The 14,408-nt window shown below is 47.0% G+C and overlaps 1 protein-coding gene across 6 annotated transcripts in view; it reads right to left on the bottom strand.

Annotated features, from left to right (window-relative positions):
* LOC139344008 (RNA binding protein fox-1 homolog 3-like) overlaps positions 1-14,408 on the bottom strand; it is a 349,683-nt gene that overhangs the window by 274,628 nt on the left and 60,647 nt on the right. For all 6 annotated transcript variants that reach the window (XM_070981885.1, XM_070981888.1, XM_070981891.1 and 3 more), the window contains exon 3: positions 6,936-7,035. The gene's annotated coding sequence lies outside the window, so the exon portion shown is untranslated. The remainder of the gene's footprint in view (positions 1-6,935; positions 7,036-14,408) is intronic.

Here is a 14,408-nt window from a genome sequence, read left to right as displayed (position 1 = left end):
ACAAATTGTATTAGCAGAGAAGCGTGACTGCATGGCAAATTACACCTGTCCTGATGGATGTCCTCTTTACGGGCTGTGGAAGCAGGCTGAGGGGCCGTGGAGGGAGGACGAGGCTCCAACCAAACACTCAAAAAATGATGCATAGCCGGCCATGTGTCACCGCCTGGCAGGGGCGGGGGGGGGGCGGAGGGGGGGGAGCATCGCCCAGATAGCAGAGCCCAAAACACAGAGAGACGCGTGCTGCACTTCTCAGACAAACAACTCATGTACGAACGCTGTTTTAACCCTTTCACTCGCTTTATTTACAGGCAGCGCCGTCGTCCTCACGTGTCCTCCATGGACGAGCAGGCGTCCCTCTTACTCTAAACACTGCTTCATTCTCGACTGTGCTATACACTATACATTTTGTCAGATTTGTAATTATTTCCTGGAGATAAACAAAGTAATTAGAAGTAAAACTACACTGTAGATATTGTGAAACATAGAGTTCACACACAGAGCATAAAGCTGCCAGGAATAAGTGCTTACAAACCTTAAATCACGACTAAAACATCTGACAATGTGAAGACTTTCTTGTCTATAATTAGTCGCAAATCATTTATTTTTTCCAGGAAACACAAGTTGTGGTCGTCCAGTCGTGTGCGTGCAGGATGTGTGATGTTACTGTGCCTCAAACGGTGGAATGACTTTGGTTTTTTAGCCTTTTTCTTTGCATTGCTGGTGAATCTGCACAATGAGAGTTCTGCTACATTAGCTACAGACAGGATTACCTTTCATACAGGAAGTGAGAAATGAGCAGTTTGATGGTTGTGAGGGAAAATCTGAAGATCTGAAATGTTTCTGTTCAGCCCCAAAATCACAGAATTCCTCACTCATAATGCTCATTCACCTGTTATTGTATTTTTGGGAAACGTTAGCTGCTCTTGTAAGTACATTAAAACCTAAACTCAGGGAGGATTAGCATATACAGCTAAATGAAAAAGGAACTGAAATTAATGTTCTTCTGTTATTTGTAATTCTGGCATCGTATTGATGAAGAGCTGACGTTATCAGGAGCGTCTGCTCTAATCTGATATATGGATGTGTGTCTATTTGATCCAGAACACATGAACCTGGCTCCAGTATTGAATGTAGGATGGTAAATCAGCTGGTGAACGCGAGGAAACAACACAAACACACCATCTCGGCGGTATAAATAGCGCCTCTGCTATCTGCTGAATATCTCCACAGTGTGCCGGACTCACGCGACGTGACCTTCCTCTGGAGACCTGGGAAACACATCCTGTATCAATTAGACCACCGGGGAGTTTGTCTGGCTGTGGAGATCACAGAGAAGCAGCCCATGACGTGCCTTCACTGTGAAGATCGACCACTTCCTCTGAAGCATCCAAACAGCGTTTTGACTGAGGAGGAGGGAGACGGATGGAAGCGGTGGGGGATTTACTGCCGGTGGGATTTACTCCTTGTTCCAATTTGCAAGGGGATTACTCATTTTTTCATCATTCCTTTATTTATTTATTCTATTTCCAAATTCATTTCTAATTCACCTGAAGGAAAACAAAACATCAAGCCAAATGCATAAATACTGTCAGAGCGAATAGATAATGACAGCAGGTCAAGTTGCCGGTGAGTCACGTCGTCGCTCCTGGAAGAAAGTGATTACTGTAACACGGCGCCGACAATCACCACCAAGATAATTCCATTTCTCACATGGAGCTCAAATTGTATTATGTCACATTGTATTTCGCATATGCTATCAAAAACTGGATTTAGATATGCAAACTATGTGGAGAGAAAAAGTGAAATTGTAGAGGAGAAAGAGGAGATGCAGCCACGGGGTTGGCATCCAGGCGTGTCACTTTGTCATGCTGTACGCTTTCTGAGCGAGCTTGATGGTTTCTGAGGGAGGGGAGAGAAAAGTGTCGCAAAGGCGTGCTCTTCTCCAAGATGAACAGATGGCACAGTCTAAGTGTGGAGATTTGTTTTATATCTCCATCCCATGTTGTGGCGCAGTGGATGTGGGCTTCCGCTTTCTTTTTTTCCTCCTTCTTCAAATGTTATCTTACAGGATAAGGGATGCACGCAATGTTTAAGCTAATGAGGAGTGGGTGTCGCTTTGTCTTCCTCTTTATTTCTTCCCCTCTCTCCCACTGACACATCCTCTTGCTTTCATTCTCCCTCAAACCCACGCTTGGAGCGGAAACATATATGCCAAACAATTATGAAACACAATTTGGAGTGCTGCACGCAGCCTGGGTGGCCGTCTAAAGACGGAGCTGACTGTCGAGCTGCCGGCAGCTACTGAGGAGCAGCGACCAAAGTCGAACCGACGGGATGCTCACGCAGCCGGAGATGAGATCAGGTCAGCGCGCCGTGGTGCTAAAGCTTAGCCCCCGAAAAACTGAGGCTGACAGAGCGCGGGTCAGAGGGATAAAGGCTGAACCGAGCCTGAAGACGTGGGGCCGAGCCTGAGGAGACGAGCCTGAGGAGACGAGCCTGAGGAGACGAGCCTGAGGAGACGAGCCTGAGGAGACGAGCCTCAATGTCCAAAAATGGCCACCGTCCACAATAACTGATCTGATTCAGGCAACATGTCTCCTTTCCTTCATCCCTCTAATGGTTTTCTCCAGCTGGACCTTCAGTCACCTGACATGTTCCTGCTCTGAACCTTTACCCAAGAAGAAGAAGAAATATCTACTTAAGCGTATAAAGGTCTACTAACTTCAAATGAATGTCACCTAACCTGTAAATCCTCACTTATAATACACTTCAAGTATGCTGAAAATGTTCAAGAAGTATGTAGAAATATAGCAGTATTCCAGTATTCCAGGGGAAAGGTATTTGTACTGTTAGATTGTATGTAGACTCAAAGTACAACTTGCAGTATAAATGTATTTCAGCTGTACTTTAATTGAATAACATGAAGATAAAATAATTAGTATATATATCAAGTCAGGACATTTAATGCAACTTAAATACCATTTAAGGGTAATAAGTACAAAATCAGTTTTTCCAGTTTAGCACACTTTAAATCCACTATTCAATGGCCTGGATGCAAGTACGCTTAATATGCTCAGTTTGTAATATTTAGTGGATTTTACTGTATTTTTTTCACTTGGGATTTACTTGAGCAATTAATCTAAAAAAGACATAAATAAGTCTTGTACACTGAGAATGTACTTTAACTAAAGGCAGAAAAAGACCAGTAGAAGAAGAAGAAGAAGAAGAAGAAGAAGAAGAAGAAGAAGAAGAAGCTGTTTACACCCCTTGTGTCACGTCGACCTCAGCTGCATTCAGAGTTTAAACAAACTCAGTGTTGAATTCAGCTTTGAGAATGAAACGAAGCTAAAATTATGGAAATGACTGATCAGAAACTCTAAACTGCAAAACAACAGGAAGCTCCCTCAGTCCATCGCGCTCAGAGACCAGTCAAAGCACACCAAACAGCGGACTGCAGACGCGCTCGCCTCGAACGACAGGAGACGTGATGTGTTTCGACTCCTCACCTGCTGCCTGAATCTCTAACCCGACAGGACGACAAAACACAATCCCTCAGACGTCCACGCGACACAGTAACTCCTTTTGATCCCACGTAACTTCGCTTTAGGAGCCCTGTCTCGTCTTCAACTGGACACGAGCTCGCGACGAAGCCAACCTGTGAGCTTCCACGGCTCAGACCGAAGCCTCCAAAAACCAAACGCTCCCAAACAAGCGAGGGGAGAAGCCAAGCAAAGTCCCAGCGTCCCCCGGCCTGGGAGACCGGCCCTCGCACCTGTGACCAGGTAAACTTTCCACACAGCCGTTAATGGACACGGCGGCTGTTGTTTACTGAAGACTCCCCACAGAGGAGACCAGCTGACCCATGTCTGCAACCAGTGAGTGGTACAAATGGCAAACATCTCTCGGAGTCATTATTTATGCAGGAATGCCCTTGGGAGTCTTTGCACTTGTTTACACAGTCACGGCACAGTCCATTCATGACGGCTCCGAGTAAATGAGCCGCTTGCTACCAATTTGTCCTGGACGACGAAGCTTTGGGGCTCGACTACCCACAGTTACCTTGGGGTGTGTGTGTGTGTGCGTGATTCTGTGTGTGTCGGGGTATGGGAAAGAGGTTAACGCAGCACTGCTGCGCTGTTGGGAACCGACCTGGAACTACGGACACAGAAGTCCCAAGGGTGTTAGGAAGGAGTGTCACATTTGGAAATAAATGAGAGAGTGCTTCTTTCACGAGGAAGGCCGTGGACTTTCACCTTTGAAATGGGCTGTTTGTTCGCCCGAGGACGAGGACAGTGGTCAAAGTTAGTGAGCAACACCTCCCTCGTAAAACCGGGACCAAGACAGGAGTTTTATGGAGGTTGAACTCAAAGGCAAAGGAAGTGAGCGCTCAGGGAACCAGACGACACCGGCAGTCGAACGCATCGCGGACAGCACGTCTCTACATCCTGTGTCCTGCGGTCCACATGTGGAGGAAGAATTTAAGCTTTAATCCTGAAGAGTTCACCCACGTGTCATTCTAGTGGCAACTGCAGGTGCAGTTTAATACTACAAGTCCCAGAATTCTTAGCTCCTTGGCCTGCAGGTTTACAGTGAAGCCAAACAAGCTCATGCTGCAGGTTCATATAAACAGATCGTTTGAGTCCAGAGAGGGAACAGCTGCTTTCAGTGTTTCTGTTACTGGATTACTGCACACGTCTAACTGATGCCTTAACGTGGAGGCAGCGAGGTTGAGCTCATTAGCATAATCTCTCATACCATCATTTATTTTTCTGTAAAACAAAGCGTAGGAATTTATGAATGACCATCAGAGGTTTTCACAACCTTAATCTGAAACTGTGACCTGTAACTGCAGTAGGCAGGTCAGCAGAAAGTAGCATAAATACACAAAAAGTACCTCATAGTTGTACATGAGCAGACAGACAGGCGAGAAGGTGAAAACGATGTTTGACAACTGTTCAGTTTCATCTGGATTAAATATATTAAGAGCCTATAAATAAAAGAGCAACCCATAAAGAAAGAAAACTTCAGCACAAAGGCTTTAATTGACTAAAACAAAGGCTAATTTAACTGCTGACGAATATAACAATGCATTAAACCGTTTAATGAAGCAAACAGGAGGCTAAGCTAGCGAGCATCCGGCACGAGCTATCATTTAAGATGCTAATCCAGCCTTTACAAACCCAACTCTTCCTGTAAAGCATCACTTTGGATTTTTATTTTTGAAAAGCTCCACGTTCCCAGTTCAAAGCTGCCATCAACTGGAGGCTTTTGGCATTTTTCTGTGTCACTTCAGCAGAGTGCAGGTGCAGTTTATGTGCATGTGAGTGAATCAGATGCAAAGAAGCAAACAGCAGAGGGTTCAATAAAGCAGTGAAGTATTCAAGGCAAACGACTCCCCCTGTAGTTCTCAGGCTGTCAGAGAGGAAGAGGAGAAGCGTGGTTCAGGGAGAGGCAGAGCGACGGGGAGAAGAAGCGATGGGATAATTTAACAAGCTTCCTCCTAAACCACTCCAAAACCTCCAGAGTTTAATTGCTGGGAGGCAACATTATCCCTAGCAACACTGCGCCTGTCTCTTGGCTGGGATTCGGTGGGTACCTGCTGTATCCACTCCCCACACAATGCAGCGCCCACTGAGCCATATAATCCTCTCAGGCCCTCCTCTTCTGGAGAACCACATTCAATCCCGTTGTGACATGGGAAAATCTCCTCTTCTCCATTTTTTGGTCAGGGTACGTGCTTCAAATAAGCCCAATCAGTAGGCGCTGTTATGTGTGCGCGGTGCTACGGGGAGCCGCAGAGGAAGGGAAACAGAGGAAGAGTTAAATAAAAAGCCGTTTGATTTGCTGCTGTGAAATTTGGGGCTACTTTCCATTCCTCCGCGGAGCTCCCTGGAGCAGCCATATTTCTGTTTATGTTTAAATGTGAATCAGTCAGACGGGCTGTTGGGTTCCTGCTGAATCATCCACCCTCCCCTCAGAAAGCGCCGGGTTACTTTTGAACCGGCTGCCTTGTAGGAGAAAACAAGAAACTAATGCCACTTTCTTCCCGACTCCTCTTTCAAGTTGCCCTTGAAAAGAAAATTACAGCAACGGCTTTGATGCGAGCCTGACACGCTCGGAGATATCCTCCGTAAGTGCAGACACGTACTAGATTATCATTCCAATGAGTCTGTTCTGATGTCTTTTAAGCAGCCGCGTCCAGTGCGAGCTGACGAGACGGACGCCGCCTGGACGGCGCGCGGAGGGACGGCGAACAGCGGCTCATTACGCCAAATGGCAGAAAAAGAAAAATGGAGTTTCTTTGTCGTCCACTGGTTTGTAACTTAAGTCAATATGGCATTTAGAGACCTGCTGAGACATCTTTTAATTAGAAGATGAGCTAAATAATGAGAAAGTGCAGGAGCAGCGTACTGAGGAAGATTTCTACGCCGTGGTCGTTTCGCTCGCAGGTCGTCTCAGTCCCGGCAAATTAGTCTCTTTTACTTCTCAAACTTGGCAAAAATAACAGTTTGTTGTTTTTCTTGTGGGAGAAAAAAAGAGCAGTCTGCATTTTTTTATGAGCTGCTACAAACTGTTGTGTCAGTGATTTCTGCTGCTCTTATTAATGCTTCTGGCCAGTCAGGTCTATCGAATACTTGGTGGTATCGTGTTTTACTGCAAGATGCTGTATTTGTACGAAAAGGTTCAAACATTAAGAATATATTGTTTTTTCTGCATCTCTTATGTATTTTCTACTCATACTGTATCTCTGCTGTCCAAACTTCCCTCTTTGTCATGTTGGCAGTTTGCTGATGATCTTCTGTCCAGTTAAGTTTTGGAAGTTTTAATCCAGTTTGCAGAAACTCTGCGTTTCCACCCTCAGGCTCTCTGCACAGCATTTACATCGTTATCCATCAGCTGTGTCATCTGCGTGTCGAGGCGGTGAGTCATCCTACCTGCGAGACGTCGGAGGTCAGAGGTCGAAGGGGACAAATCGCTCGCTGCCGCCGCTGAGAGTGAAGTCCGATGTCAACGGCACGCTGAGCCAATCAGTTCCTGTGAGGAGACCAGAGAAAATATGTTGCTGCTCAGGAAGGAAACTGAATGATTTCATTCTCAGTGAAACTTTTCCAGTCAAGCACTTCAAGACGCAGTCGTCTCTCCACGTATGCACGCAAGAATAATGTTCAGTTTCCCAAAATTAAATCTCTATATCAGTGATTCAGTTATTGCCGCTTTCAATTTATATGAATCTGCTCTGTTTCAATCATTTATCCCAAAGAGTAATAAGTGCAGTAATAACGTGATAATGAGATAAGAATAAAAGGTAATTCATTACATTTTCAGGGCTAATTCCAAATCTCGCTTTGACATTAAAGAGAGATGACGCTGGCTTTTTTTTTACTGCACACAAACCATGAAAAGACCAAATCCAGCAACGCGTCCGAACACTTTAAATCTTTAAAACATCTCACAAACACAATGTTCATTCTTAAAAATGAAGTTTAACAAACGTCACTCAGACAGGAGGAAACGGAGCGTTTGTCTGGGACTACTTTCAGCGGCGGATTAATCCACGTTCGGTGCTGCAGTGAGTGTTTGTGGCAGCAGGACAGCGTGTGTGTGTGTGTGTGTGCGCGTGTGTGTGGATGTGTGTGCGCGTGTGTGTGTGTGTGTGGATGTGGTGAATTAAAGAATTTCTCCAAACTGAAACCTTTTGTAAATTTCTCTGCTGACTGACAAACAGATAAAAACTAAAAGGCCTCTGATGATAATTTAATAATATCTGCTCTGAGTTTGGAGCCGCTCCTCTTTGATGCTGGCGTTCATAAAAACGTGAAAAGCTCTCGCACTCGACTCCGCTGTAAGAAATAAGCCGGCGAGGTGGAAGGTGAGCTCGTAATCCATAACAGATAGCAGAGCTCGGCCACGCTGGCATGGAAACCTGTAACGGGACTTGGCACGAGCGCAGAATCCAACAAATCAAACCTGCGAGGCTTCCGCTCATTAGCAGTCAGCCCATGAAGGTTGTTCCTGCTTTTTTTTTTTTTTTTTGGGTGAAAACGTGGTCAGCTCGGCTTCCACCTGCCGCCTTGTTTTCCAGGGATCTGCAGCATCACGGCTTTAACGCTGAATGAGAGCCGCTTTAAAAATAAACACGTTTGCGAGCCCGGCAAGTGATTCAAGTAACATTAGATTATAGAAATTGTCAGTAATGAGGCACCGGGGACGGCGTCTGTGATCCGCAGAGGTCGACCGGAACATTCTGCTCCACCGCCGAATAAAATGCATCCTGAGAGCGATTTAACAGCCTTAACATGAGCAGGTACATGCAAAGAGACAAGCGGAGGTCCGAGAGGGCGCGGCGCTCGTTGTAGAGGTCACACACAAACACACGCGCGCGCACACACAATGCAACAATGATACACAAACAGTGCTGACGCGGGGAAAATATGAGGACTTGTGAAGCTGTAAAATGTATGAAGAAACGGATGCGAGGGTCATTTTACTGAGCGGCACCATTAACATCCCTGCCCTTGTCTGAACTGCAGCTCGGATCAGTCACTCACACACACATGCAAAACATGTATGCACGCACGCACGCACGCACGCACACACACACACGCGCACGCACACACACGCGCACACACACACACACAGGGAGCAGCATTTTCTCCTCTTTCTACATTTCTCCTCTTTTCGCCCTCGGAGAAGGAGAGGTCGACATTTTAACTGCGGCAGCGAGGAGATGGCTTCCTTTCACCTTGACGGGCATATAATGAACATTTTTCATTTTGAGCTTAGCTTCACTTACAGAGTCAGTCAGCTATTTTCTCTTTGAACCTTTTTTTTCCCTTCCTGACATTTCCCTCTGTGGTTTTGCCAGGATGATCTTCACAGTAAATTTGTGCCCCTTTTAAAGAAATAGGATACATTTCTGTTGATTTTTTTTCAAAGCGCTCATTTCCATATAGGTCCCCGTCTAACACAAACAGGCCTACGGTGCAGCACCAAACACAAACAATATGCTAATCACACCTGTTTCAATTAGAGCGCCGGTATCCATGAAATCCATATCATTATTGACTTATTGTTTTGCAGTTTGCCTCAGAGGAGGAAATACTGCACTTTGAAGGGACGTGACAAAATATTTGCATTCCTTTAACCTCAACCCAAAACCTCCTCAGTGCCCCCCCAGAAGATGACTTGCCTGGCGTCCCCCCCTCCAGAATCAGACAGTGATGGGGAGGTGGCTCGTTAGCGTCTGCATGAAGTGACTGAACATTTCTTTTTGGACGGTTATTCAAAGAAAATGTGCAGCAAAGACTGCAGAATATATATTGGGCAGAGCCAGCGAGACGTCCCTCATTGGTTGGTGGACTGTTCTGAAGCCTTGAGTTTGGCATTTTGGCTGTTGCCATCTTGTTTTTCTGTCCTGATTGGATCTGGCTGAGAAGCTGAGGACGCGTCATGGCGGCGGCGCCGCCCTTAAGCATCGTCTGCTTCATCGTCTGTTTCACTCTAACCGCGACGACGTGTTGAGGAAGACTTGAAACTAGAGATTCAGACCATGAACGCATCAGGAAACTGTTCACTGAGGTGATGAATCGAGGGAGAATTTGGGTCATTTTCTCATAATCTGACTTCTTTTTGCAACCGCTGGATTCGCCCCCTGCTGGCCATTAGAGAGAATGCAGGTTTAAGGCACTTGCATTGGCTGTAGGCGACATGTGATTAATAGCGTACCCTTTATTATTTGTCAGTGCTTTAAATGAAAACATTAAGATCACAGACAAGCGATAATATGGAATAATAACTATTTTAACTGTGCGAGTACATCTACTTTGGCTGAAGTAAGTTTTTTACTAATTTCCCTGCATGTTCACACAGCAGTCGCTGTCACGTTGTCTGACAGCAGAGGTTATTGGTAAACCTGCTCAGTCATGGTGGAGAAAGCAGATCTGAGGTCTGAAGAGTTTCCAGTCTTAATGTTTTAATAACGTCTCGCTGCAGCTCTTATTGTGTTTCTCGGGTACGGCGGCGGCCGTGACTGACAGGACTTGTGCGCGTTGCAGGATGTACGTTATTGATAAACAGAACTTTCATTTTCCAGAATGTAAAAGTTTATATCCTGATGTTTGTTCTGCAATGCTTCGTCAAACACGGTTGTCATCCTCTCTTTCAAAGTGATGGATTAACTCTCCTGCAGGAAACAGGGGGAGCTAAAGAAAAGCGAAAGCTAACGGTGTGAATCTTATAACCTGAGATCAGAACAGGAAATGATGAAGGAGCAAAGAAGAAAACGCAGCGATGACTCATTATCTTTAAACTAATCCTCCAGTGAAGTGTCAAAAGCACAAAACGACAAACATGAAGCGCAGTCTAATGAAAATCCTCTGCAGAAAACGTGCATTCAAGAGGCTAGCAAAACAAGACCACATGTACCACACACACACACACACACACACACACACACTCTCACACACACACTCATGCCCACATTTGCCCACACAGGGGGGGCTGGCAGGGCGCGTTCCAAGACAGCTGGTGAAAGCCGGGTGTGCTCTGGCCGCTAGAAGGAGCAGATTCAGGTGACATCTGTGCCTCCTGTTGCAGCGCAATAGTAGAAACACTAAAAGTGAATTACAACATTAATGATAGTACTCTGCAAGCTGTCGTTCCATATTACACATCCATTATTCCTCGCATGGGTACTCAGAGGGATCGTGAAGGAAAAGGGCCCCGCTGCCGCCGCCGCCGCCTCCACACAAACGCCACCTCGCTGTGAGGAGGTGCAGTCGTTGAAAGGACTGTTGGTTTATGGAGTAACACCTTCCACCGCCGCCGTGTCGCCGCGCCGCCCGCCGCTGACTGGATGACTGATTCTCTCTCTCTCCATTTCCATCTCTCACTTCATCTTTCAAGCAAGCGACCTCCCACCCCTGACCCCCCCCCACCCCCCCCCCCCCCCTCCCTGCGCCGCCATTTCAGACAACATTTGTTTGATCTCGCCGCCCTCTACAGCTGAATGAAATCAATCTGGGAGAGATGTCATGTGTGAGCAGAAATGATTGGCCGCAAGAATAACATGTACTGGAGAACACGGAGCCCGTGGCCTCTGCCTCGCCGCCCGCGAGCCTCCACGCATGCGCGCCGACGCCGCGGCGCTCGCCTGACGGGCATCACACAGACATCTCCGAGCTGTCACCCGTCCCCAGACTTTCAATAACTTCAAATCCCCCGAAAACCTGGAGAATAAAGGCAGAGTCGATCACTCATCGCTCCCTTCACGCCGCTCCTCTCTTCAGGGAAATAACAGCCGAAGGAGAAAAACAAAGTCAGGATCCCATCGTCTCACCAGCATCCCTGGAGGACATGGGGAGAACACTCCTTTCATCATTCTGGTTAACACACAATAAAAAAAGATTCATTTAAGATGCTGCGCCTTCAGTAGCAGGCAGGTACAGACCGGCCGTGTGGGGGGATCAGCCGCAATCAAAGGTGGGTTTTTAAGAATAAAAAGCCTCAGTGGGCGGCGGCGGTGGCGGCGGCGCTAACATGGCCATGTGGCTTTCACGCCAGCCGACACATTTCTATAGGAGTCTGTGTGTGATCTGGATCCGTGCCACGCCGGATCGAATGGCGGGCGTTCCCTCCCCAACGTCTCCCGAGGACGTAAACAGATCGCGGGCGCATCCGACCGCAGCTCGGCGCCGCCGCCGGGCTGTGATTTCTTCATTCAGGAGACACTGCCGCAAAATGTGTCGTACTTGAAGTGTTTCACAATTACCAGCTGATTATATCAGCCGCATTAGCATATTAAAAGGAAGACTACTTGAACACAGAGATAATGACTGAGTGTTAAAAATAATTTCCCCACTCATTATCGACGACAGACACAGGATCTGCGAGAGGAAATGTCAATAAATACCCGTAAACCTTCACTGTGTAAATAACAACAATTAGGGAGGAATTAGATCAGGCTGCGTCGCTGAAAAGGGAGATAATTCTAATTAGAAACTTGCAGATATCTTGGGAAGAAAGCACGAAGCCGCGCATCTGAATTATTCTCCACTCTGTGAGGAACTTTTGTGTCGTTTACGAGGCGCCGGCGAATCTCAGCTTCCCACCGCGACACACAGGTTGGATAAAACGACATCAATACTTCATAAAAAAGGACTTTATGTGTGAAGTGACTGCATTAACTCTGTATATGATGTACATGCTCGTAATCTGCTGCTGCTCGCTGCAGCTGCTCCTCCTCGTTGGTGCAGTTTGGCCTTAACGCGCCGCCGTGCAGTCGATTGATTTGGACGTTGGAAAGTTCACTTTTTGTATTTGCAAGATGATTTTTAACTTGTGTGAAGTGACTTCTGTTGCTTTCAAAACCGCCTCTTTCATACATGAGAAAAGCTGTTAATTGGCATCCAACCAGGTCACCTTTCTCTGGTTGTTTTTGCAACTGCGCCTGTGTGATGAAATTATTTAGAGCCTAATTATCATTTCCATTATGGAGAGCTCCGTCTTCACGGCTTGTTTTATCTGACCCGCAGTCCAAAGCCGAGCCGCACACTGTCCTACATCACAAGTCGGAGCAGGTCAACGCCTGGCTCGGGCTATTTAAAGGCCCAGACAATAATTGGAGTAAAATATAAAGAAATCTCGAGGTGATCTCAGCGGTTATCCGTCAGCGGCTGGCAGGAGATTCCAGCCTTTTGATGTAAAATCCAGCAAGAAGAACATTTCTTTGTCGTTTGCTGTTTTGGCTTGAAAACAAGCCAAAAGCTTTCATCACTCGGATGGCGCTCGCTCACACTGGAGCTGCCTCCTCCATCGGCGAGCAGCTGTAAATGCGTGTGGACGTGAAGGAGACTGTGAATGTCATGAAATTCATCAGGCTGCGAGTTTTTGTTGGGAGTGCAGGCAGAGTGAGTTTTCACAGGCGGAGACCTCAGCGCTGAGTGCAGAAATCATTAACTTATTAACATTTATCAACAAGCTGCACAGCCTCTCTGCAGATAGGTGATGGCCATTTTGTGATTTTTGGCCCTTTGAAGTATTGTGATGCCTTCAAGTGCTGTGAAATATCCAGTTTGACAACGGTAGGTAGATTTCTTCCCGCCTCTCTTTTCCTGAATTCCACCAGCACCTGCACTATTAATCAATACACACTTTTCTTGCCCTTTTCCTCCTCCGTACACATATCTCGCTGTCTGACCAAACTGGCAAATTTGTGCTCTTAATCAGCTTGCCAGCCTTGTCTTTTCACTGGAGGCTGGCGACACGCTTCCCTTCCCCCTTAATTCCCCGGCTCTCAACAGACAGGCGCGCTGATTAACATGCACGCCCAGGTAGGAGCTCCCTCCAACACAACCCCGCTGCCCACCAGGTCCACACACCATTATCCCCGCTACTCAATAGCACCCATCTCAATGCACATCTGTCGAGCTGCCGCATCCCCGCTCCTTAATTAGCTTTACAACTTTCCCCCACTTCTGGATGGAAAATACGGGATAAATTTGTGGCCGATGGAGCGAGGGAGCGGGAGAGGGGGGAGGACATATGCTGAATGCTGAGATGGAAGATGAAATACAGCGTGTTTATGTGTGTGTTCGAGGGGGCGGCGGCCGATGGAGAGTCACATTAATTCCTCTCATGTCCGGGGCCCCAGCATCACCAGGAAACCCTGTCCACCTCGCCGCCGTGCCACCGTCCCTCCACCCGAGGGATGCAGCCCTGCCAGCGGGTGCCTTATCTCATCAGCCTCCCTCTCGCATCGATCCCCCTTTTTGCGCCTTCAAAGCCGCCCTGACGGCCTTTCGATTCTCATCCGGCTCCTTCGCCGCCGCAGCCCGGGCGAGGGCCACGGAGGCGGCGTTTCCCGCGTTCCAGCCGGCGCCGTGGCTAATGCTAATCCACTGCACTCTCTGTTATTCGGCCAAGGCGCCGTTTGTCAGCAGCTCGAAAACAAACCAAAGAAACAGACAGCGGGAACGAAGAGGCATCCAATTAATATGAAATTGTCTCCAGAAGTCAATAAGGTTTTAGTTCCACTTGAGTGTGTCTAAATGCGCAGAGTAAGGCTAATTATAATCCCATGGAGTATTTATACTATTTACGCTTTGCCCCTGTCATTACTACACGCCGTAATCCTCCGACCCGTGTTGTCTGCATGTGTTGATGAGCCTTATGCCAGTTGCCAAAAATACTTAAGCTCGCTTCCCGTTCCTGAAGACTCCGGCAACTATTTCACGCACAAACAATGTGAAAATAATCACCGTTACTATGGCAATGAGCATCGAACAATATCATAATCAGCGGCGCCATCAAGAGCGGAGTTTCAATCCAGAGGGCAAAGGTTGCTTTGCGAAGAAGAACAATGAGCTATTTTAGTCAATCTGCTGTTCTACATACATGGCCGCTTCATT

This window comes from Chaetodon trifascialis, chromosome 15, assembly GCF_039877785.1.
Source record: "Chaetodon trifascialis isolate fChaTrf1 chromosome 15, fChaTrf1.hap1, whole genome shotgun sequence".
In the NCBI taxonomy this organism is placed as follows: Eukaryota; Metazoa; Chordata; class Actinopteri; order Chaetodontiformes; family Chaetodontidae; genus Chaetodon; species Chaetodon trifascialis.
The sequence above is the reverse complement of the archived record's forward strand: the minus strand, read 5'-3'. Positions and strand labels throughout refer to the sequence as shown.